A 27,829-nucleotide genomic window follows, 5' to 3' on the forward strand; every position below is an offset into this window, starting at 1 on the left:
AACGGGATCCTTTGCTTAGAGCCTCACAAAGCAACAATTTAGGTGCTGGCATGGTTGAATACCTGTCTAGTGGCCTGGTAGGGAACACATTTTCAAGTTGATTCAGGTTGTTGATCACATTCAATTCTTTATGGCTGTAAGTCTGAGCTTGTTTTGTTTTGTTGTTGTTGTTTTGCTACCTATCAGTTAGAGGTCACCCCTAACTCCCAAAGGTCTCTGATTCTAGCGTGTGGGGATCTCAGAACCATAAGCAGTTTGACAAATCCTTGCTGCATCTGAAATTCCATGGAATTCTTCATTTTCATTTCCTTCTCCATAAGCACATCTCTATGAATTCAGCAATGTATTTACTTACAGTGATTCATGTACTAAAAGTGGGGCCACTTGGATATTTCAGAATATCTTCTCAGTTTTGAAAAGCTTATTTGTTTTAATATACTTGAAACAGAAAGAGAGAGAGAGAGAGAAAGAGAGAGGAGGGAGACACTCCCACATAGATAATAGTAGCCTATACATTTGAGCCATCTTGGCTACCTTCCAATATGTATCATCAGAAGGCTTTTTCAGAAGTGAATAAGTGAATTTGGGACCCAAATTGGTTCTCTGATATTGGATATAGGTGTCCCATAGAAGGCTTAACCATAATGTCAACCTTATAACCTTCCAATTCCGAGGCTAATTTCACCAGAATCATGTCAGCAGAGTTACTTGTGCCACATAAGATAACAAACACCAGTTTCAGAAATTAGAGTGCTGTCATTTTTGCTGGACTTTTTTCTCTTCCTTATCTACCTGGTTTCTGGGCCTGAGCAAGTTTTCAAATCAGATCTTATTAACTACAGGAAAGCAGTGTTTCCAAGAGTAATGTTCTTTATTTTTAAAGATTTATTAAATTGTTTTGTAATTATTTTTATTTTTAATGATTTTTACATAGTTGATTGGGATGACAAGGGTCAAGGGCTACACGAAGGTGGGTGAGATCACCATTTCCACATTCTCTTTTTTTCCTTCTTGTAATTGGGGGAAGCAGGGAGATAAGGATAGAACCCTCACCCAGATTCCCACATGTCTCTGCACCTTGGGATGGAGGACACCCACCCAACACCACCCCAGGATCCCCGATGTGGGGCATGCTCTAAGGGCACTGCTCAAGAGGTTTGATAGTTCAATAGTTCTGAATTACTGCTGATCTTGCCACTCCAAACACAATGAAATCTCTCCAGAATTCTCTGTCTGACATAGTCCACCATAGAGTCTCTGCCCAGATATTCAGTGCCAACATTTGTCTACACTGGTTGATCAATTTCTTCTGTCTTCTGTCCTTTGTTGTGATACCAGGTGGCCTTTGAAAACTCCAATGTACTACCATATCCTATATGTGCACCTGGATATGCTGTGTACTCTCCATTTGAGCCACTGAGGAGGCTCAGCTTTGACACATGCACTTTACAGTCAGACTATGAAACCTGCAATTCTATGGTTGGGGTTCTGAATCCAGCAATTCAATTGAGGGGGAATCCCCAAAGAAATTTCATCTGAGGTGATCCCAGACCTGATTCTGATGTGTGCTTGCCAATACCGGGTCTGGTACAGTCCGTTGCCCCAGTCAGCTTAAATACATGCTGGTGATTGTGACTGGTAGGTCAGTTCTGCCTCTATCCCTGTCTTCTATACAAACCAATGGATGATTCAGCCAGCAGATTCTGCCTATCACACACTCAGCCCCCATTCAAACCAGTGGGAGCTGCAGCTTAACAGAGCAATCCACAATAACCCCCATCAGGCTTGCACCAGGCACTGGTTCCTGTGCTTGCTAATATATTCAGCAGACTGGTCCAGTCTCTCTCAAACCTCATTCAGCTCTCATACATGTCAATGGGCACTAAAGCCTATATCAACCCAACCAGACCCACTAACCAACCCACACATGTGCTGGTGGGTGCCACTCTGTCTAGTCATTCCTGCCCCTAGTCCTGGTTCTCATGCTCACCAGTGAGAGTGGCAACCCAAGATGGAGGTGACCACTTTTTCCCTACTAGGCCCACTCCAACTCCCAGATCTTGTACTTTCCAGGTGGTTCTGTGGTTTAACCTGACAGAATTTGCCCCCCGTGCCAGCATCTGCTAGCTGATGCAGTGGCAAAGCCCAACCAATCCACATTCACTCTGACTTTTGCATGCACCAGAAGGAACACTCAGCCCAGCCTGGCTTTCCCCTGATCCAGCTCACAGGAGGCCAACAGATATTGTAGTCCTTTCCGGTCTGATCTGCCTCCATCCCAGCTCTCACACTCACCAGTGAGAGTGGTGGTGGTCCAAACAGGTGAGGTCCACTCAACCCTCCCCAACCCCCGGGTCTCACATGTGCTGGTTGGGTGCTGGGGCCCGGTCTGGCATGGCACGCCTCACCCTGACATTTGCCATTGGGTTCTGTAGCCTGACTTGTCCTGGCCCACCCCCAATTTCTGGTCAGGCTGGTGCGGGGCTACAGCCTAACCCAGTTCAGCCAGCTGACACTCTTGGCCCTCAAGTAAACTGGCTTGTGTTGTGACCCAAGCCACACTCCATTCTGTTGCTTGGATTTGCCAGTGGGTGATATGAATTGGCCAGCCTGGTTCACCCCAGACCTGTGCCAAATGTATGCCAATGGGTGCCATTCCCTGGCATTGTCTGGGCTGCTCCCTATCATGGTTCTTGCGCTCAACTGCAGGGAGTGTGTCCCAACAGAGGAGTTCCCCAAGCTCCACCATCAGAACCTCTCCCAATGACAGATCTCGCACTCATCAGTGGGTCTATGGGCCAGTCTTACTTAGTCCACATCCTGTGCTCGCAGGAACAGTGATCTTTCCTGACTGGCCTTCACTCATTCTGGTTTTTTCAGTTGCGTGTTTCAGCTCAGCCAGGCTGTTCCACACCCAGACACAGTTCACACATGGCTCAGCAGGAGTAGAGACCTAGACTAGCCCGACCTACACCTACTGTGAAAGTATACTGAAAAATGGGCATGTAAGGTTTGTCTCATCATTGCTGAGTTACCTGTAACAATGTTATCAGGTAGCCATAAACCAAGAAAGGACAATGCTTACACATTGGAGAAAAACTAACCATACCAGCAATGACTCTCTTGTCAGTATGGGAAAAAGGTACGATGGCAATAAATGGAGTCCTGGTCAATATTAAGCCCATATATTACAATACTGATCTCTAGAATTCTGAAATACGGTCATCTCACTCAATACAGAATTGTTTTTGTTTGAGCAAACAATTCCAGGAATGCAACTGGCCCCAGGTACATGAAGAAAATCTGATCATAAAGTAATAGCAGTCATATCTGCATTTTAATAGACTCTAAATTCACAATTTAGGACTACCTAGCGATATTCAATCTTTGGAGGGATGGAAATGATGTTCTTGATAAGCAGAAACAAGAAAATATTACATGCCAACTGCTTGTGCAAGTAGACAAGATCACTATTTAATGCCTACTTGTAGCAACAATACGGAAGGATTGTCTAGTAGCAGATGACAGTAGAAGAACCATCACCAATTTAATTTCTTGATTATTAGGTTCAATAAGCAGAAACAAATAAAAAAGTGATGACATTGTTGAGACGATGAGTACATTTTATAATCCTTCCAGTTTCCTCAAAATTGCGTGGGAAAATAATTGACCTATGTTACACAGTAATTGAACTCACGAACAATGATAGTTTGGTTAACAAGTTAGTCAGAGTCTGGGAGGTAAAGCTTTGCAAGATTAGAGACAAGGTGACCAGGAACTGAATATGGATCCAAAAATCAAAGGCCTCTGTATTGCATATCAACACATTTCAAGGAACATCTACAACTAAATTAGCAGAACAGCAAAATAAATCGAAGGAGGCCAGCTGACTCACTCAGGTTTAATTTTTGAGTAGCCCAGTTTCGACATGATTCACCCCCAGCTCTGGTCTATCCCTGGGTTTAATGGCTTGATCTATAAAATGCTTTCACTAAGTGTAGACCTGAGCCCTTAACACAGTCATTCCTCAAAACGGCCAACCAACCTGGCAGCAAGCTGATTACACATTGTTCCTTTTCTCTGAAAGACCTAGCTGTTCATTCATTCCAGTAGATAGATATTAATTTGGGGTATGGTTTTTCTTTTCTTATCTATGGAGCTTCAGCCAGAGGTTCACAGAATATACTCTGTACCATCACAAATTTTCACCCATCATTATACCATGGCAATGTACTTTTCATCAAACAGTGCGTAGGCTGGAATTTGTTAAGCTTGAAACAGAGGAAAAATAAGGAAATGGAAATGGAAAATGAAACATAGTTTATGCTATATACTTGTATTGACATATTGCATGATATCACATGAAAATGTATAAGCATTACACATTCTTCCAGAACATTTTAAAATAGAAAAATATAAATAAAAATTTCAAAATAATTTGGAGTGTGTCTAAGACTGTAAGAATTACTAGTCATCCAGATCACCAAGAAACCATAGCCAGATACAGCAGTGAAAAATTCTATTAAAAAGATAGCTGAAGCTCTGCTGACATACATTCTATGAGATATCCTAATAATCTTGAACTGCTCTACACTTGAACTCCTTCTTAGTATCTTCCTCTTAGACAACTAAAATACAAACTGGATACTTAACTGTGTTCAACCTAAGCTTGTTGAATTTCACATAACTCAACTTCCTTCAGAATCTGGTGCTGCTATATTCTCTAGTATATACCATGCTTGCCTCTTAAATACACATCCCTTCCAAAAAAAAAAAAAAAAAACAGCTTAAAGGATCAGAGTTAGTCCACTTCCACGGCTAAGGGTCAATACTTCTACTGCTTTCATTACATTCACAATATATTTTCAATGTAACTGCTTTTGGTGTTGTAGGCTCGTTTTGCACTAATGCCAGGCTCAGGGAAGAGTTGGATATATGTCTCCAACTACTGATGATATCATTTGTATGAATCTAATAGGACAGGAAACTTGCACACAAGTAAAGTGATTTTTTTTCTCTATAGTAAAAAAAAAAATCAGTAAAAGCCTAGGATTCATGGGAATACTTTCCTTAAGGCTGAAGGAAGCTGCACAAGGCAGGCAGATAGAATCTCATTTGTGCTCACATCACTTGAGCTAAAACTGAGAACTCCTGGAAAAAAGCCTGCTCCTTGTTTTATGTGTTAGGTTATCATGACACCCTGCTGAGACTCAGGAATCCAGTTCTGGGAGCAAATGAAACAGAGACTTGCCAGTTCTGGCCAGCTCCTGCCAGGTACTTCAGGGTATTGCATTCCCAACACATACTGGTTTTCTTCATAACTACAGCAAGCAAGGGGTGAGAACCATTTTGGTCCAAGACCACTCAAAGAACTGTTTCACACTTTAGCCTTCACCACTGTCATTTGATTCCAAGCTGGTGTTTCTTGTTTTGTAATCTGTATTTCTGTTGTAACCTCTTGGTTCTGTTTCTGCAGTGCCCTATATCCTGCGCCTGCAAAGTGATCTTTTTTTCAAAATGTAAAGCAAGTCTCAAATGACGGTATGCTTCAAAACCATACAACATTTTTAATCTTCTGTCGTACAAAATCCAGCACCCTTACAGAGGCCTATAGAGCTGTCATTACATGCCCGCTTGTCTCACTTTCTGGTCCCAGCTGCTTACATGTTTTGCATTTCTTATTCTGTTTCAGTCACTTGGCATTTGAAAATATTTCCTGGATTTTCCAAGTGCTTTTCCATATCAAAGATCTGAATTTGATGTCTATCAATAGCAACAAATTTCTTAAGTCTCAAAACTTCCCTCCCCTCAATTCATTCAGAGCTCTGGTTTAAAGTCACTTCGTTTGAGACCCTTTCTTTGCCCACACTTTCAGCTCACTCTGAAATTCTTGCTCTTTGTTAATCCTTATTTGACATTCTATTTTTCTTCTGGGAGTTTTTTCTTAATATGAAATAATGTGTTTTTATTAGTTTGTACATTTTCACCATCCCACTTACAGATAAACTATATGAAAGCAAAGATTTACTTTAGTTTAATGATTATTAGCCGGTGTCTGAAACAGTGTTTCAGACATTATCTAGATTCTGTAACTAGTTGCTAAATGAAGAGGCCATTCGGAATTCATGGTACAGCTCTGATTATATGTCTTGTGAAGGAAAGTGTTTGAAGTGGCTTTCCAGACATTCCTCAGGAATTACAGGAAGAAACAAGGATCAGTCTTCCTGTACTGACGTTAGAATTTGAGCCAAGAATCATAGCAATGATCCTTTATCCACCCGGAGGAGGAAGTCTTTGCAAAGTATGAAGGAAAAGGAGAGACGGGAAGAATATGAGTCCTTGATGATTATCCCTGAGCTGCCAGCTCCACACCATCTCAATCATTCCTATGAGTGTGCTATACGTGTGAGAAGAAGCAAATGGCTAAATGCTTTTTATGCCACTGGAATAACACGTTAGTCCTGATTTTTATGTATTGTGCACTCAAGAAATATAAAGACTATTTGACAAGTGCATATAGATTTTAAGCATGTCCCACCACATAATTCTATATAGCTCAGTTCCCAGACACATCAGCAGTTTGAATGTCTAGCTAAGTCTTCATTTGTGTTTCACTCAAATATTCTCTCAACCCTTTTCTTCTACAAAAATAAAATCCCATTCAACCCTAACATTACTTTTTATCTGGCTAACTGAAAGGTTTCCTCCCCCGAAATGAATTTTTGACCCTTTGCTGCTGTACTAAAATGTGCTCTATTCTTGTCCTACTATTGTTTCTTACAAGCTCCAGTTAATTCAGGCTTCAGCCTCCAGTAAGTCACTAAACTTGTCACCTTCATTTATTCACTCGTTATACTTTCACCAGTGTTTATTCAGCATTTATTGCTCTGGATATATATAAGTATTTCTATTTCTATTCTGATAGACCTTGAATTCTGGATATAGATAATTAAGAACTCTTTCAATACTTTACGTAATTGAAATCAATCAGCGGATCATTTTAAGTGAAGTGGAGAAGAATAAAGCAACATAAAGATGTATATAAAATCTAAGTACATGCATAGAAGGTTTAAAATTTTAAGAAGGAGCAGTTCAGAGAACTCTTTTGGAAGATAACACGTGAGCCAATGCTTCAGTCAGCGGAGGCAGCAGGATGTGTAACTAGAGCATAGTGCTCCAGGTAAATGTGACAGAAATATCCCCAATTAGCTTTGAAATAATTGTGGTCACAAAGGAGTTAATAATGAAATAGATTAATGGAAATTGGAAACTGATAGTCTATCATCTTCCCTAAAGCTATGGATTTGATAGTGACCAGTTTCTCTAAGAGCACGATTTTGCTGCCCGAAACTCAGTCAATGCTTTTTGATGATAATAAACACACAATTAAAAGAAAAAAAAAAGAATTGACAAGAAACCTTTATTCCCAAAGAAGAATAAAAATACCGAAAATAATGAATATATCTTCATTATTGACCCTGCCACAAGAACCCGGTACAGTCACCCAACCACTGAAATTTCAATAAGTTATTATCGAAAGGGCAGTGTTTCTGGCATCTATTTCCCTTTAAATAGATTCAAAATTGTATATATATAATGCAATTGGAAATTGTTCTTTACTGGTATTTTAGAATATATTATGGTTCATATTTACTTTCCACTATGCAGAACATTTTCCCTAAGATATCAGCAAGCACCAGGTTTAAGGTTCTTATGGTTTGGGCTTAATTTCTTCTACTCCAGCATTAGCACTAGATTCAAGGTTTATGAACTTGAACTTGAAGCTAAAGGCTAGAAGATGACACAACCACACCCAGAGATAAGCTTAATTACAACTGCAAAATGGACAATCCAGAGATACACTGTTCAATGATTAATTGCCATCTGCTTTTGACTTTAAATAGATACACTGCTGTTAATATGCAAGATTTAATCAATTTAATCACATTGCTCCAGGTTCTTAATATCATTAGTCATTCATTGTGTACCTCAATGCAAGATGATCTCAACTGCTACTTAATCACTGTGTTTCAGCAGCTATTGCTGCTGTCCCCACTATATTCCAGTTTAATCACAATAGATAACTGGCTAAGAGACAGATAATTGTCACTGCCTCAAAAAAAAAAAAAAAAACAAAAAACCTGTATTATCAACTTCTCTTTTGTGAGCACCATAACAGATATTTTTTTAAGACATGGTTCCAGGACTTTCCAAACCATCCAGACCATTGTAGTTCTGATCATTAAGTCTAGAAAACAATTTTCTGCTTGGAGAACTTTGAGAATAGTTTATGGAAGTCTAATATTTGTTCCCTGAAGTGTTGGATTCTTCTATTCCCATGACTTTTTATGCACATTTGCATACCTTTTTAAAATACCTGTTACACTTGTATAGAGAAAAATGGCTGCCTACTTACTTTACATCCTCATAACTGAGAAATAACTCAGGAAGTTCTCAAACTCAAACTTCTATTTCAGAATGATTTGCTATCATTGGGTAAAAACTGGCATCTTCAGATTCCTAGAGACAAAGACAATGGGAAAAATCGAAAGAGAATCATTGATAATTTGGGAAATGATGGATACAAGAACCATCACCGGGTAGCTGATAATATTCAGACTTTATATTAAAAAATTAATCTTAGTTTAAACAATTACTATTTATATATTCTGTTAATTATAACTAAAAAAATGAATGTGAACATGTTCCTAACTTTGACTACTTTCTTATGATTTGTATTCATTCTTTCTTCTTATACCATAACTTTTTTTTTTAATGTTGATTTGAAAAGCAGAGTTGCAGAGCAAGTAGAGACACAGATCATTTTTTTTTCTCTGACTCCATGGCCAAAACAACCTGGAATGTGGTATGCCAAAGCAAGGAGCCTGAAACTCCATCAGAGCCTCCTAACTAGGTGTTAGGGGTACCAGTGCTTGGGCCATTTTCCACTGTTTTTCCAGGAACAATCCTCAGGATTTGGACGGGAGCAGAGCACCCAGACATGATCAAGCCCTCTATGAGAGGCAGGTGTCCTGGCTTAACCTGTTGTGCTTCAACCCTAGCCTCACGCCCTTACTTCCATCAAGAAATTTCTCCTGCCAAGAAGCTAAACCAGAGAAGAGAATATTTAGGAAGACCTAAGCATAAGGTCCATAATTCATTTTATAAACATTGGTGAGTCATTGAAAATTTGTCTAACAAGATGAGGACTATGATTTATAAAGATTAATATAGTGACAGAGTGCAGAATGTAATGACTATACAAGAAACTGGAGGCAGAATACTTGTCAAGAGACACATGTGGATGCCTATAGGAAGTTAAGTTCTGATTTCATGCCCTGATGCTGAAATTCATAAAACACTATGAAATAAAGATTTAAAGACACTAATGACAAATGGGATGTGATTGCTTAATAATACGGGGTAAATTAAGAATGCCTTTAAGCATTTCAGATTCAAAGAATGTTGATAACATTTCAAATGGTACAAATAAATCTAGAGGGGGTATTGTTTGGGTGACAGGGAAATTCATTTTAGTAGGACATATTGAATTTATGGTTCATATTCAGGATTACATTCCAGGAAAGAAAATGAAGACTTGAGATGTACATTTTTAAGCCAGTTTTATGAGAAAAAAAAAAAAACAGTTCTTGAAATGGTGAGATTAAATAATGTTCCTTACAGAATTTATAACCAAACACTTTAAGAGGCTCTATCCAGAGATGATCCTTACCATTGCTATAAATGATAATGTTGCTATTTGGGAACCTAGTTAGCAACACAAAGAAACTAACTCCCTTAACCATTCCATCGAAAGGCATCCATAAAATATTTCTTTAAAATACAACAAATCGCCACTTTCTCCATGTTTGGAAGGCAGATGACCAACTTCCATTGGCTTTGTTTCTAAGCTGCAATTATTTCCCCAGATATGTTATCTGGTTATCTAGACAAAGTCCTCTTGCTAACACTGGGGTCATTTAAACCTATCATCTTGCATAGGACACATTTTACAAATGTATTTTCTTTCTCTATACCAACATAATTGCTCTCTATACTTTGCATGTTGAAAATATTGATTTTCGTTATTAATATAACAGCCGAAACCAAGGTTCAAACTTCTCTCAGTGTTTATAGCATGGAGATATTCCTTGCCAATAAAATATTTTATATTTTCAGTAAAGAAAACACTCTCCTTTCTATCACACTGTCAACATCTGTGTCATCAACGACCAAAATAAATAAACAGGATTTTAAAAGTATATGGTGAGCCAGGTGGCACAGCCCCGGAGGAACCACAGCTTAGTGGAGGCTTGGGTGGCATGCATAGGCCCTTCTTGGCTTGCAAGCTCATGAGGCTAGTCAGGCAATGCAACTCCTAGGGAGGGGCAGCCCGACGAAGCCCTTAGGCTGACCAACAGCTTGCCCTGGGGACTGTTCGATGCATGTGTGCGGGGACATAAAGGTGCACATCCAAGTGAGGAAGGACTATTGACAGAATACCACTGAAAAGGCACTGCAGGTAAGTGAGTGGTTTGGATGGAGGGATGAGGGACCTATAAGGGTCAGAATGAAGCATCAGCACACATGGCGGACCTGACTAGGGTAGCTAGTATCAACTACCACCGAACACCATTCACTGGTGCACAATAAAGATTATGCTGGGGCCTACCTGGCAAGACTAGATCACAGCACCCACCAGTGAGTCTGAACAAGGGATAGGGGGATAGGTAGTTTTGGACTGGACCATGACACAACTAGAATGTGAAAGAATTAGGGTGGGGGCAAAGCTTGTGGTGGGGGTGGTAAGTGGGCTCACCCCTGTGAAACTGTAACCTCTGCTGGTACACACAAGATCTGTGACTGACAATAAGACTGGTTGGGGAGCTAAGGAGACACTCATGTTAGGTTGGGGTTCCTACTGGTAAGCACGAGAGACAGAGATAGGGGAAACAGGCTAGACTGGACATGGCTGTAGTCTCCCTTGGCATGGGTGTGGACTGGATCTGGGGAACATCAGACTTGTCTAGACTTCAGCACTCACTGGTTATCATGAGAGCCAGAGTGGGTGTAGAACATGCTGGGCTAGGTCTAGGCTTCTGCTGAACCACATGAGAGCTATGTCTGGGCATGGACCAGGTATCCTGGGCTTTAACAACCAACAGTAAGAACTGAAATAGGTGTGGGAGAGTTGGGCAAGGACACTGTTCCTACCAGGATGAGAGGTAGCCTAAGTTAACTTTGGCCAAGGACCCATTGATATAAGTAAGATCTGCCTTTGGGAGGAGATCTGATAGATGAGCTTAGCAAACTCCTTTGTCAGAACGAAGTGCCTGCAGGTGAATGTAAAAATCAAGACAAGGAGCAGCCCACAACAGGCCAGGTTACAGTACCTGCCAGTATACATGTGGGTCAGGTCTGGGGATGGGTCAGCTCACACCCTCCACTGGCAGATCTGAGAACCAGGACAGACTGCAGAATGGGACAGATCAGGCCACAATATCAGCCAGTACACATTAGGGCCAGAACTGGGAGCTCACTGGACTGGGCTAGGCTGCAGTACCCACAAGCAGGAGCTGTAAAGGGGGCAAGCTGAAATGAGCAAGGCTGAAGCACCCACTGGTGGATGCTGAGCCATACCAATTTAATGTGGTGACATGACTTCACACACCATATATTCTGAAGGAGAAATGTGCCATTATTCTTCCCTGGATTATATTGAAGATGGACAAAAGATTTGGAAGGAGGAAAAATGTCATAGGATAAGTATTTTGCAATCCTTACCTTTCCTAAGGCTACACAGTACACTTCTGGAGTAGAAAATTAAACGTGACAAGCTTGGCAAAATGGCTCAATTGGTTAATCCCCCGCCCCCCTGCAAGCAGCAGGATCCCAGATGGGCACCAGTTCGAGTGCTGGCTGTTCCACTTTTTTATCCAGCTCCCTGCTTGTGTTCCAAAGCCTTGGAACCCCACACCCATCAGGGAGATCTGGAAGAAGCTCAGTTCCGGCCTTTGCAATCATTTGGGTAGTGAACCAGTGGGTGGAAGACTTTCCTGTTCCCAGTATCTGGATCAATTATGTACAAAATTCAAATCACTATTTGAATATGTTCATCAGAGCCAAGCACGGTGGCCTAGTGGTTAAGTCCTTGCCTTGAATGTGCCGCAATCCCATATGGGTGTCAGTTCTAATCCTGGCAGCCCCACTTCCCATCCAGCTCCCTGCTTGTGGCCTGGGAAAGCAGTCGAAGAAGGCCCAAAGCCTTGGGACCCTGCACCAGCGTGGGTGACCTGGAAGAAGTTCCTGCTTCCTGGCTTCAGAATTGCACAACACCGGCTATTACGTTCATTTGGAGAATGAATTATCGGATGGAAAATCTTCCTCTCTGTCTCTCCTCCTCTCTGTATTTTTTTTTTTAAAGAAAATATTCATCAGGCACTATAAGAAAATAATTAGCATTTAGACTTTGACAGAAAACTTACCGAATATAGATCTTGTTTAAATATTAGATTTTGAGATCATTTATACATTTCTTTGTTTAGAAGCTTCCTGTGGCTTTTTTCTAAATCCTACTTCACAGAATAGTTATGCTTATTCCGTGAGTTAAGATGTATAAAGCACTTGACATTACCTCTGTTAGCCTCAACTTCTGTACTTAGCAGTAATGGATTCGATCCTGAGAGTCTCGAGGACATTGCTCAGGAAAGGTCTGAACCAAGTTATTTTCCTAAAATATATTCAAGATCCCCTAAAACAGAGCTGAAGGGAGACAGAGTTTTGGAGAGGAAGTGATGATTCCCTTTTTGGCTTGTTTATTTATTTTCAGTTGACAGTGAGCTATCCAAGTGAACATTCGAGAAATCCTTGAAATATATCAGTGACGTTCACAGGGGATGTGAGCAAGAGACATCAATTAATGATTCCTCACAGGATGAAAAGGAAACCATACAAGTAGATGAAATTACTTGTAAAAAGACTATACAATGAATTTGCACCAGAATTTCTATGAAATAGACCCTGAAATGGGAATTGACACATAGGAGGTTTACTGGAATGTTTTTTTTCTGATTGAAAAATATATAAAGAGTTGGATCAGGATTTTGACCTGGAGGATAAACAAGCTATGTCTGTTTGGGGTCAGAGTGCCTGGGTTGAATACGCACATTTAGCTCCTTACTCTGACTTCCTGCATGTGGAGATCCTTTGAGGGAGAAGTGACAGTGCCACTAATTTGAGATTTGGATTGAGTCCTCATGACCCAGTGCCAGCTCCAGCCGCTACAAGTGTTTGCAGAGTGACTTAGCAGCTCTCTCCCCCACCCCCGTCAATATCCTCAGAAAAATAAATTAAGTTCTAATTACAAAAAAATCTATGCATAAATGCCTAGTGGAGGAAGTAGAACTATGGTGAAATATCCAGAGACCTTAAATGACCACACGAAGCTGAAACAAGCAAACACCTTTGGATTGAGTCCCTGGCTTTGACTCTGAAGCTGTGCTGGTCACTCTTGTCATTTGGATAATGAACCAGCAGATTTAATGTATCTATTATCTATCTAATCTATCATCTATCTATATATCTATCTCCCTCTCTTCATTACATCAACTCTTTTTCTTTTTTAAAGATGTATTTATTTTTATTGGAAAGGCAGATACACAGAGAAGAAGAGAGACAGAAAGGTCTTCCATCTGATGGTTCATTCCCTATGCGGCCGCAACAGTCAGAGCTGTGCTCATCTGGAGCCAGGGGCCAGGACCTTCTGCCGGGTCTCCCTCTTGGATGCAGTGTTCCAAGGCTTTTTCTTGGATTTCAGTTGTACAAGAGAATTTCTGGGCTAACATATTGGGTAAATTTCATAGATCATGTAGATAGACTTACTGTAATAATCAATCTATATATATTACCAGATTTAAGAAATTCAGTTTCATTAGTCACATAATATTTCAATATGAGTATTTAAAGATCAGCTTGGAGCCATTGGACATTTGACACTTTGAGACCTTAGAGTTTTCTCCTATACTTTAAAACCCTGGCTGAAGACAGAAGAGTAGGAAAATCAAAAAGTTTAATGGGGAGGGGAGGTATTTTCACTAATTATTTTTGTTCCAGTCCCATTGGAATACAATTCCTACACTTGAACATGTAGTGAGACTTAATTACCAACTTGAAGGTATTCTGAGTATTGCCTCCAGTTCCAACTCTAGGTTCTCTAAGTGACCCATAAATTTCTATCAGTTTTGGACTTTATTCTTTCTGGTCTAGTGTATGACTTTCTGTCATAAGTAACCCTGATTCCGGTTTTTTGTTTGTTTTTGTTTAAGATTTATTCGCTTCCATTGGAAAGAGGTTTTACAGAGAACAGATACAGAAAGATCCTCTAGCCTCTGAATCAAACCTCAGATGACCGCAACAGCTGGAGCTGAGCTTATCTGAAGCCAAGGAGACCTGCAGTTCTCCCGTGCAGGTACAGGACCCCACAGCTCTGGGATATTCTCCACTCATTTCCCATGCCACAGTCAGGGAGTTGGAAGGGAAGTGCAGCAGCCAGTACACAAACTGGAGTTCATATAGGAAGCTGATGCTTGCAAGTTGAGTATTAGCTAGTAGAGCCATTGTGGCAGCCCCCTCATAACACCAGTTTCTATAATCTACAAATCAATAATCTCAGTGACTTGAAACAACATCACATAACTTATATAACACAGCATAACCTACCTATATTATGTGAAATATATAGGAAAAATACTGAATTATGAAAGTACGTATTTGAAGGATAAATAATGAGCTTGATTTTTAGCTCTATTTATTTATTTTTAAAATATTTATTTATTTTTATTGGAAAGGCAGATATACAGAGAGGAGGAGAGATGGAGAGAAAGATCTTCCGTCCAATGATTCACTCCCCAAGTGATGATTGCAACGGTCAGTACTGTGCCGGTCCAAAGCCAGGAGCCAGGAGCCTCTTCCAGGTCTCCCACATGGGTGCAGGGTCCCAAGACTTTGGGCCATCCTCGACTGCTTTCCCAAGCCACAAGCAGGGATGGGAAGTGGAGCTGCCGGGATTAGAACTGGCGCCCATATGGGATCCTGGCGGCGCATTCAAGGCAAGGACTTTAGCTGCTAGGCCACCGTGCTGGGCCCACTCTGTTAGATTTAGAAGATAAAATATATTCTCTGCAGAAATGTACAATAGTTATCTGAATAAAAGTGAGCAAATTTTGGAAGACAAAAAGGCCAATAATGTAATGATTTAGGTGTTCTCATATAGACGCGGCAGCTAAAGATTAGAGAATAGGATATAAACTCATTTTGTTAGTAGAAGAGAATGTGAAAGAATTCCAGATTCAAAATTAATTTTTGTAGACTGATAGTTTTGCAAAACATATGCACATCTGAGTCTCTATAACCTATAAATCGTCTTATTTGGTAATAACTGATTTGCATGTATGATTAAACTAAATGCCTTGTGATAACACTGTCTTGAATCATTTGGAAAAGTCATAAACAACACATGGACTTTCTTAAGAATATTAGAAAAAGATGGAAAATACAAATGTGTGTGTGCATGTTTGTGTAAACACATATGTATGTATACACTGACATAGATATATATCTTGAGATTTCATAGGATTGCCGGAAAAACTAGTAGCACATTTTTATTTGTATGAAATTTTCTTCTTTGTGTATAAATCTAAATACTATACATCTTACAACCCATCAGTTACCAAAAGTTCAGTGAATGGTCAAGGGAAAACATACAGATAGGAGACACACACATGACAGAAAAGTGAATTGTCACATAGATGAGAATCTCAATAAACAATTACAAAGAGAATGGCGTAAGATATTCATGTCCATAGGAAAGTAGAAATATATCTTGTCTTAACTAGAAGAGCAGCTGGAGTAGATTTACTATTTATAAATAAACTCAACCAGAAGCAGTAAATATTCACTAGTTGCACACTACATCAGCTCCCTATGCCTCGAATTACCATAGAGAACAAGACAGCCCTCATCCTGAAAGGATGCACACTCTGGGGAAATGTCCCCAGTGGGGTTCAGGTCCATAAGGATGGGAATCATCTGGAAGCCGCTGCAGGCTTTGGCAAACACCCCAGAATCCACTTCTTATTTTCCTCTAAAAATATATTTTATGTTTTGGTAATTGTTTTAGAACTTCAGAAAAAAAATCTGAGAACACAATACATAACATGATCATATGTACTTTACGCATTTGCCATATTCTTGAAAACAACTGATGAACCAGATTTGACACATTACTATTAACTGAAATCTGTAATTGAGTTTCATTTCCCCTCATGTCCTTCCTATTCAACACTAATGGTTATGTCTCCATAGGGCCCTCCTGGCTATGTATATTTCTCTGATTTTCTTTTCTCCTTTTTATTTACATATTTAAATTTTTGATGACTTTGAAAGCTTTGAGCAGTACCAACAGTGTACTTTGCAAAATGTCTCTACCATGACTCATAGGGGATTTGTCTGATGATGCAGCCATGACGTAGTGTGGTAGGTTTTGATTTTCATCACACGTCAGTGTATACATTGCCAAGAGCATCTGTGACAACTGTTATTCTCCCTGACTCCTTGGCTGTGGTTGTGTTTGTAAGATGTCTTTACTGTAAAGTTAAAGTTGTAAATGTACTCTGTTCAGAGTCAAATTACAAGCGAAGTTATTCCTTTGTCCTCCCTATGTGCTGTACTCTTCAGAAGCATATCACTGTGACAAGTCTACATTGAAGGAACTGGGATTTACACTAACTCTCAGTGAAGAATGTATTCTTTTGTATTAAAAATGTGTCTCTTCTGATCCAGGTATTATTCCTCTTAATTTTTTGTTTATATATGAACTCATGAATATGTATTTGGTACTTGCATTACAATACTACTTTACTTACTCTCTTTTTTCAAAGTACTGAAGCTTTCGTTCTGATAACACTTTCCATTGAGCCTCTCCCTGCTCCGTTGACACTGTTCATAAGTCTAAATGTGATTTTTTGTTTGTTTATTTAGTACGTTACATACTGGCAATTCAGAATTCTCCAGGCTTTCCTTTGCTGTCCTAGTTCTAAAATTAATACCTTTTTCTTTTATTATAGAATATTAGGAGACAGTTTCTCTAGGTGAAGTGTACTTTTATTACTAAAGTCACTTTTTTCAGGCACTCTTCATTAAGACAGGCAAGAACTATATAGGTTCCAATTGACTTCTAAATAAATACACATCTGTAAGTGTTGTTATTGGCGGCCATCAGTTCATGTTAAGCTAAACATGAGTTTTTACTGATGTCTCCATCTCAAATACAACAGGACTTGGATAATTTTAGCCCCCTCCCCTAGCTTATAATGTAAATTCATACATCAAAATGATGAAATCCAGATCCCCTCGCTCACCCTCCACTGAGTTAACTGTTCTTAATTCTAACATACTCATACAGCAGTTTCAGAATGGTTGATCTGGGATGAAAAGTTTGATCATGCAGGCACCATTTGTAGCATGTACATCAGATATGGGAATGCCTGTTTCAAGTCCCCACTCCTCTGCTCCTGATCTAGTTTGTTGCTGATGAACACGGTGAGAGGCAAACTTGGGTCTGCCATTCATGTGAAATGCCTGAACTGAGCTCTTGATTCCCATCGGTACCAGCTCGGCCCTGGCTGCTGCAAGCATCCTGGGAACTAATCAGTTCATAAAAGATCTGTCTCTGTTCCTCTCTCCCTCTGTTTTCAAATAAAGTGAAACAATTCATTTAAAAATTATTAATATAATTGCCACCTAACATTTTCTCAGCACATTTTTTCAATTGCTTCTTGTACACATTAAAGTGATATGGTATGTCAATCACAATGAGTAATTGCTTCATAAATTTAATTGTATTAATTATTCTTTAAAGGATTTGTAAAGATTTGTCTTGTTCATTAGAAACACCATTTTCTATTTTTGTATTTTAAATATTTAATCTGAAATATTTAAGACATCAGCAATACACTAAGCAGCTATAGCAACAATTGCACTACTAATTTTTTTTACCACATTTTGTCTCTGTGCTAGTAATAAGTAACAGATAACTTAGAATATAATTAAGTGAGACTGTCTAACTCTGCAGGTTTCATTTGTTGCTATTAATACACAGACTTCATCAGAATATGTATTAGCAATGAAGTCCCTTATAGAAGCAATACTTCAGTCAGCAGCTAGAATTTAGTTAGCAGTGACCTACATAAGAAGCTCAAGTCGAAGGAAAGGGTGGAGTGATATATGTGAGAACTGTTCAGTAGCAACATGAAGGAGTCAGGGACACAGCAGAAATATGCTGCGAAGAGGGATGTCAAGCCATATCGATTTTTGTTTCTCTTCTTGGTGAACCTTCTGTCTTTTGCTCTCTAGTTCACCTGTCTAGTAGAAAGTGTCCATCCCTACATTGTTTAAACTTGGACTTCACTGATTCACCTACCAACACAAAGATCTTTCCCACAGAAGCATTTCCAGGGACCTGACTGGCCTCAGATTGAATCAATGGAGATACGAGGAAAAGTGCAGGAGTTGACATTGTCCCACAGTGAGTCAAGCTGCTGCCTGAAATGCTGGCACTCCTTATCGGTGAGGTTTATGTCTCAAGGTTCAGTTTCCCATCCAGCTCTCTGTTGATGTTGCTCAGAAAGCAACAGAGGATGGCACAAGCCCTGGACCCATGACACCTATGTGGGAGACCTTGGCACAGTCTCAGAGTCCTGGCTTCAACCTGACTCCACCCTGACTGTTACGGGCACTTGGTGAAAGAGCAAGCAGATGAAAGATATCTCTTACCACCCACGTGTGTGTGTCCCTCTCTTTACTGCTGCATTTCAAGTAAATAAACAAATGAATAAATCGTGTTTTGAAAAAGTGCATTTTCTAGATGGCTGCCAGTGCTGATCACTGTAAGGAACTAATTGATAAGGAAATGGTGATTGTGACCCTGTAATGTCTCTAAAAGTGCACTGTAAATCCTGGTCTAGTACTGAATGTCCATAAAGTGATTTTTACATATATCAAGTGACTGAGAGACTATTCATATTCTGAAAGCCTGTATACCTGAATCCTCCTCGTGCTGTCATTCTTACCAATATCTTTATCTAGTTTCTGAAAAACTACATTCATTGATTCATTTACTCATATATTCTTAAAGCCTGTTTTAGACTGACTCTAGAGTCACAGTAATATTGAGCAAGAGCTAGCAACTTTTCATATTATTCTACTCCTATACAACACAGCCACCCCCACTACCAGCACTTCACACCAGAGTGGTGCATTTTTTTTACAACTGATGAACCTACATCAATGTGTCCTTTTCTTCAAAAATACAGTGTACATGGTTGTTCACTCTTTACAGTTGTAACTTCCATGGATTTGAGTAAATGCCTGATGATATGTAACAATCAGGACAATGTTACAAGAAATAAATAGTTATGAAATCTTCAGCATGAAGTCTTCATCCCTCCTCTTCACTCACTCCTAGAAACCACTCATTTCTTTACCCTGTCCTCTGTTTTCCTTCTTCCATAATGTCATACATTAAATAGCTTTTTCATATTCATTTTTAAGATTTATTTATTTACATAAAAATCACAATTAGAGAGGAAGATACAGTAAATCTTCCATCCCCTGGTATACTTTACTTCCCAGAGGGTTACAACAGCCTTGGCTGGTACTGGTTGAAGCCAGCAGCCTGAAGCTTCTTCCAGGTCTTCCATGTGGTTAGTAGGGCCCCAAGCATGGTGGCTATTTTCTGCTACCTTTCTAAGCCATTAGCAGTAAGTAACCTGTATGGGAAGTGGTGCAGCCTGACATGAGCCAGCATCCTTGTGGGGTTCTGGCATTGGAGGCTACAGGCTCACAGTCTGCCCTACGGTACCAACCCCAGACTTCTTTCATTTGGGAGTATGCATTTAACTCCCCCATGTCTAGATAGCTCATTTATGTCTAGCACTGAGTAATATTTCCATTCATTTATTCTTGATAGATCTTATCCAGAATCACTCCCTCCATATTAACTGAATGATCTCTATCTATCTGCATCTGACAGTTCCTCTGCAAATTCCCATAGAGTAGTAAATCACCCAGCAATGTAGTGCAATTCATCACCGTATGCTTCATTCTCAAAGATAAACATCACAGCTCGCCCTATGCTTCTCAATTCACACTTTTTTATCATGCCAGCATTTACTGAGCATGAACTGTCATTGTTCTAATACCTCAGGCATCTGGAAAGCCCAGGTGTATTCAACAAGTATGTTAAAAGAATAAAATAAAGGTCAACACAGACACAGCACAGCATCCATGCAAATACACCTTTGAAATTACTTTTATCACTTCAGGCAATGTTTCATAATTGAATCCTTCAAGTGAAAGAAGAATTAGCTTGAATGGTTTATAAGTTAGAGTATACTTCAGGAGTTAATGAAATGTAAGAAACACATATAATTTTCTACGAGATGATATAAAACAACTCTAAATTGTCCCATCAAGAGATAATGAAACTTATCCTCCTGTCTCCTACTCAAGGAAAAAATTAGGTGTCGCAGAAATTACATAATGCACCTTTATATACATTAAGAAATAGGTTTCACTTCTCACCGCCTCTCCTTTCTTGAATCTCTAGAGTTTACAGAGTCTCCAAGTGAAGTGAGATGACAAATGTACTGCAGACTCGAGGACTGTATTATTAAAACACAATTGCTTGGCTTCCTGTTCTCAGTCACACGGTGCATGATGATACATTTAGGAAGGGCACTTGTCATTCTCAAGGACAAGCAAAAGATGATGCTTCTTTGAAACTAACATTAAACTAATATATAGAGGTATGGTCATCAAAACATGAACAACTTAATATCAACTAGAAAATTCCTGCAAAGGAGAAGAAGGAGAGAGAGTGAGAGTGTGACCGACACACACACACAGGGAAGCAGAAACAGAGACAGAGGGAAATGATTCCTTTTTCTAATTAAAGAGAACCAAAATCTGTATAGTATGTACAGCTGTGTTGGAGAAAACTGCATGCATTGTTAAATCTGAATACAATGAGTCCTATGGATGGATGATTTTGCTGGCAGTAGGTATACAGAAGGCCTTAGGGCAGCAAATGTATGCAAATATCAGGTCCTAGGGCTGTATTATAAAATGATACCTAGGCACTAGCCCTAAGAGTGCTACAGCAATACAAAACTTGACATCAACTTTTGTAATTCATATTAATTAAATTATATATTTTTTAAAGATATATATTTTACTGTGAGAGCTCAAACAACTAATAAAAAGAAATAAAGATAATGTCTTTTCTGACTCTATTTATAGAGTTTTTGAGAATCACAGAAACGGAAGTTGGCAAAAAATGGGGAAATCTCTATTTTAAGCATATATGAATATATTATGTAACTCCTGCATTCAAATTTGAATTTGCATAGTGTTACTTGCCAGAAGCAAATATTTTATGCATAACCACAGATGGAAACTGTTAGCTGGGATTTTGTCATTAGTTTATCATCATTATTCCTTAATCCAAATGGATCTGTACCTACCAAGAGGCATTCACAAGAAAAAGACAAAGCTAATCTGTTCAAAGAGCACTATTCAACTGTATATAAAAACAGCATCATAAAGGATGAGAAATAATTGGCATGTATTAGCCATTATAAATTAGTTATACTTGATTAGAGCAGTTTTCTGTAAAAATGTGGTACTCTAAGAAATACAATTTAAGAGTGTAGAAGGTTAAAGATTTTACCAATCTCTTCAAAATATTTGGAAAAAAATGGATCAAGATGTTTATTTTAGTGCTAAGAGCTTTTAAATGCATGCATTTTTTAAAAAAGATTTATTTATTTTTATTGGAAAAGCAGATATACAGAGAGGAGGAGAGACAGAGAGGAAGATCTTCTGTCCAATGATTCACTCCCCAAGCAGCTGCGATGGCAGCAGCTGAGCCAATCCAAAGCGAGGAACTAGGAGCTTATTCTGGGTCTCCCAAGTGCGTGCAGGGTCCCAAACCTTTTGACCATCCTCGACTGCTTTCCCAGGCCACAGGCAAGGAGCTGATGGCAAGCAGGGCCACCGGGATTAGAATCAGGGCCTGTATGGGATCCCAGTGCATTCAAGGCAACAACTTTAGGCCCACATAAATATTTTTAATTGCACATTTTACTTGAACTTTGTGAGGATCCCTCGCCTATGATGGTTTCAATTTTTTCTTCACCCCAAATAAGCTTATGTTTCAATTCAATTTTGCACAAACCTTTGAAGTTTTCTCATATGCGTTATGGAAAGATATCCTTGCATGCATAGCAAAATGAAGTCAAGAGAGAGAAAACTGACCACACCATTTCCAAAAAAAAGAGTTTGCATAAATTTCAGTAAGCTTTGAATTGTTTCTGTTAATGATCTTAACAAATATTTATTTATCAAGCTACTCACTTTCAATAAGCATCTAGCATATGTTGAAATGTCTTTTCTATGTATTATAACTATTACAAGGGAGGCCTAATGCCTTCCTTTTCAAGACTTCTCTATGTTTCCATCTTTATCTTCAGAAGGTTTCGTTTCTGCTATTTATTATTAATTTATATTTAAATAATCTCAATATAATGAAAAACATTTGAAAACAAAATATTAAAAACAAACATAGTCTGTCAGCAGCAAGTGGTGTACCGTATCTATTAGTATTATTCAGCTTCTAAGTTTATATTACTTCAAGGAACTTGCTTATGGAGGTCTGGACTGGGATATCAATTGCTTTTGTCATTTTAAGACTCAGTTTCTGCACCTGCAACCACAACCACACACTTCCTAACCTCACAAACTATTAGGAGGATACGTTAACACGGCAAACTCTGAAGCAACATTCAGAAGGTACATGCACAGTCATTTCCAAAGACTGTTATGTGTAGAGGGAAAAGTAGAAGAGAAAACGCTATCTTGATTGAGAACTTTTCCAGAAAGATTCACAGCAGAAGCAAAGACTGAAACACTTATAGGTTATTTGCCATCAACCTACTCTCTTACACAACTGTTTCTTTTTCTCTCCTTTTCTAGAAGGGATTAAAAACCTCAGCATTAACACGCCAATCTTCCTTTACGCAGCTTTGAGTATAGGTGTGACTAAAGATAGTTCTAGAATCAAAGCAATATAACTGACATTTAAAAAGCCCCTAGGGGAAAAAGTAATGGAAAGTTTTGACAATTCTAGACATTTCCTGAATATTAATTTTTGGGTAAATCACCATCTCTCTTTATAATATTAAGTTTTAAATAATTTGTGCTAATTTGTAACATTAATAACGAGTAGTTAATAGTTCTCAAGTTTAAACTTTGAAACATGAGTCTTATTAACAACAGCTGTCAAGTGTATTCTTTTTTAAATTCTGTTTTAATAGTGTTTGCATAGTTGAGAGGGATGCATGCCCATGAGGGCCTCTGATTGGCGAAGGGGAGGGTTAAGGACTGGAAGAAAGTGGGTGGAACAGATGCTTCATTTTTTTTCTTCTTCTGTGTCCCTGTATTCTTGATCTTGTTGCTCAATGAGAGTCATCCATGAAGACTAAGTCTTTTCTGAAGAATTTATAATTTAGTTTAGAAAAAATACATGACATGTATGAAAACAGTAAACAAGGAGACTAGCACACAAAAGCAATACGCGTTGTTTTCTATGCACCATAGTAGTAGGTACAGAATGCTGTAGTTAATTGATAAGAAAAGAAAAACACACACTCTGCCGTGCTAGAGACCAGCTGAACTAGGAAAACTTAGAAATCATGCACAAAGACTCATTGCATGCAAGCAAGCTTCAAGTCCGCTATGTGACCTATGTTAAAAGTGATGTGAAATCTCGAATCGTAATTTTCAACATCCTAGGCACCTTGTAGTTAGCAACAAGCAGAACGGACAAGCATTGACATAAACTATACAGTGTACAGTGTTGGGTTACTGCACAGATAGATCTATTGTGTAAGTAGTTTTATTAGTTCACAGAAATCATCTTATCAACAAAGTATTTAAACACCCTGCAATGCCACCAAATACATAATGTGCTGAATTTAAAAGCACAAGGATAAAGTGACTTATGCAAAGGAAGCTGCTTTTTACTTGTTTCCATTATAACCCCCAAATGAAACATGATACAAATGTTAGTAGCCTCACAATTGCTTTTGACTGAGAAAGAATGAAATTAACATCTGGAGATTGAATCTGCCTTCCCTATTCCTCTATATTTGGAAATTATGTATTCTTATATTCTTTAAAAATTAGAAGTAGATAATTTCAGATAACCTTTCTGAGCCATCATTCAAATTTTCTGAATGAAAATCCATTTGGCTAATGGAGAAGCATAGTTTATGAGCTAATATTTGAATGAAGAGCAAGAGAGCATAGGTCCTAAATGCTGACTCCATTCCCTGAGCCCTGCCTTTACTTCATTTATCATCACTTCCAATTCTTATCCTGATTTTCATGCAATTCCCATTGATATTGTATTCACTCAGAGAATATTTACTTAGCAAATACTCTGCGTCAAACACTTTGAGGTGCTGAACAATATGAAAACAAGAGGAACTCAGTACAAAGTCTTGACATTTGCAGCAGAACAGATGAAAGTGGAGAATGCTACGAAAAATGAAACAAACCAGACTCATGAGGACAAATATCATTTATATTTTCTTATTTATGGAACTTAATATTCAGAATATAAAAATTCTGTGAATGTTATATCATTTGGTATATTGTTATGAATATTGCTTCATTAAATCACGTTCTGACAAGGGGAGGTGGAAGGACAAATTCTTACACCTATAAAACTGTATCATGGAAAATGATTTTTAAAAAAAGAATAAACTTTATCACTTTGCTTAATAGTTAATCAAGGTATGAAACAATGCCCTCCATCTGCAGGCAACTGTCTAGGTTGCCTCGTATCTAGGTAACTGTTAAACTGCTCAGAGAAAAGTAACCAATAGCTGGCAGGCATCCCGGCCCTGGCTAATGCCAAATTTGTGTTAATTATACCAGTTTGCCAGCATAGTTGCTTATTATTCTTTTATTTATTTATTTATTTAAAGATAAGTGGGGAAGGCAGAAATACCAAGTCAGGATATATCACCTAGATCTCAAGATCAGGGGATAGAGGTGTGGGGGGACTGCAGATTGCTAGGGGAAGGGACTGGGGCCATATCGGAGAGGGAGCAGCTACGGGCATGTTTGATATGGAGAAAATGAATTTAGGGGTCTTCCATGGACTAGACCACTGAACTCAAAGGTAAGTGAGGTAGCTGAGACAGAGTGCTTTGGGGGGAACCACAGGGCAAGTCTAGATCCAGCTGAGACAACACTGACATGGGAAATGTTGGCTAAATACCATCACTCACCATCTACTGGTACTTGGAAAAGCTGGGGCTGAGGGGCATGTCTGGCTGGACAAGGCCACATTACTTGCCCACAAATGTCAGAGTAGGGGATGGGCCATGTCAGGCTGGATTCCAGGACCCACAAAAATGTAAGAGAACGAGAACTGGGTGCAGATCCTATAGGAAAATTGTGGGTTCACCTCTGTGGGAATGTAACATCCACCAGTTTATGTGGAGAGCTGAGGCAGTGATGGGCCTAGCCAGGATGGACTACGGAATTCATTCAAAAGGAACCCACCTGACACTTGTGGGGGCTGGAAATTGGGGTGGGACAGTCTGGGGGTGTGCTAGGATGGGCTTGGTGCATGCTTTCATTAGCATGCAAGGAAGCCAGAATGGGTGCAGGCCACCCACGTGCTGGGACTGTGTGTGAATCATGTCAGGCTGGAATGCAGCACCCCTTGGTCTATCCTCAGGGTCAGAAACATGCAGCAAAGCTTGGCTGGAAGAATTATCTAACCCATTCTGCTTTCCATCCTCTCCAAGCCACTTGAGGTCCCCCGCTGGCCTAGGTGAGCAGGCCATCATATCTTTGTGTGCATCTGGACATGAATCCACTGCACAAGCATCATCAGCGGAGATCCAGTCCTGATATATGTACTCCTAGTTTTGACCACACATCTTGTGATACTCCCTGTCGTCAGGGTCCAACTCTTATGTGTGCCTGTTGGTGCAGGGTCAGGTGCAGTCTCATCTGTACCAGCCAACGCACATACTGGATAGAGCTTCATCAGTTCTGTCTCAGCTCATATCTCATACAAGCAATGAGTGCTGCAACCCAGCCTAGCCATCCCGCCACAGACCCAATCCTCCCAAATACCAGTGGATGCCATGGACTAGTTGGAGCAACCCTCATTAATATCCAGTAGACCTGTCCCCATCCCTAGTTTTTGCATGTGCCAGCCTCTGCCAAACCCTAGCCCAACCAATCTCAAATTCCATCCAGTTCTCATGCACACCCATGGATGCTGTGGCTTAGCTCAGCCAGACCCATCCTCAGGCCCAGCAGCCAGGTCTGTTGACAGGTACCACCACGCTGTCCAGCCTGACATACCCCCATCCTGGCATACCCCAGCCTTGGTTCTAATGATCAGTGATAGGTACAGCCTAGTAGGGGAGTGTCCATATTTCCCCTATCAGGTATGTTCCCAGATCTTGGTCACCTAGGCCAGCAGGGGACCTCAAGTGGTTTGGAGAGGATGGAAAGCAGAATGGGTTAGACAATTCTTCCAGCCAAGCTTTGCTGCATGTTTCTGACCCTGAGGATACACCAAGGTGGATTTTGTCGGCCAGTATATCTTGGAAAGACTTTATCAACCTTGGAGCAATGAAACCAATTACATCTCAGGCTTGTTAAGACCACTGAGGTAACGCCCTTAGAAACTTTTCCCCACATTAAGGTCTCTGGGCATCATAAAAGTCCACCCCCCACCTCTGTGTGCTGGTGTAGTTTGACAGCAAGGAGCAGCCCTGCCCACTCCTCTACTACAGAACAGGAAAAATAAAAGCCTGAAACATTGGTTCCATACCCTCCGTACACTAAGCAGAGACCCACAAGGGCATGCATTTCTCTGAACTATTAACATTATTAAAAATAAAATTTAAAAAGTCCTCTTTCAGAATCTAGTGTCCTCCAAACACATTAAAATCTTATTTAATTCTTATAAAAATTGACAAGTTGTCTTCCAGGAGAGGATTTGAAATTTTGTCTGATATATAGTAAACTGTAACAAATTAAGCAGATGAGAATTTATCTCATTTATATTAAAACAAATAGAAATTGTTTTCTTTTTAAAATAAAAACTTGCTTGAAAAACGTATTCCTTGTGTTACTTTGAATTTAAAATCATATTTTCAGATATTTAAAGTTTTAAAGAAATTTCTTGCAAATGGTTCTCATTCTGAAACATATTTAAATGGATTATCAACATAGAGTATGCTTTACTTATTATTACAATTGGTTCTAGGAGATTTCTGCGAGGGGAAGTGATTAAGCTTTTACAATTCAGTGGAATAAATATAAACCCTTCACTTATGTATTTAAAAAACAAACAAAAAATAGAACGGTGACTGCATGTCTAATTAGCTTGAAAGCTATTTATCCTTTAGTCCTGTGCTCTGGAAAACTCTTAGTCATCCTTTAAGACCTATTTCAAATGTTCCTCTTATTTAATTATCAATGCATTTTATAATGAGTCATATGTTCTGTTAGGTACTGACAAAAACAAGATGAGAAGATAAGGTCCTTGACCTCAAGACACTACAGATCCGTTAAAGAAACAGACAGTATGGAAATAATGTAGACACAGAGGAAAGAGGGTAGAAGACCTAGGTATCTGTTAGGATTTTTTTTAAATAGTCACTTTAAATTACCC

This window comes from Ochotona curzoniae, unplaced genomic scaffold, assembly GCF_017591425.1.
Source record: "Ochotona curzoniae isolate NIBS_2020 unplaced genomic scaffold, NIBS_Ocur_1.0 contig_1014, whole genome shotgun sequence".
Lineage (NCBI taxonomy): Eukaryota > Metazoa > Chordata > Mammalia > Lagomorpha > Ochotonidae > Ochotona > Ochotona curzoniae.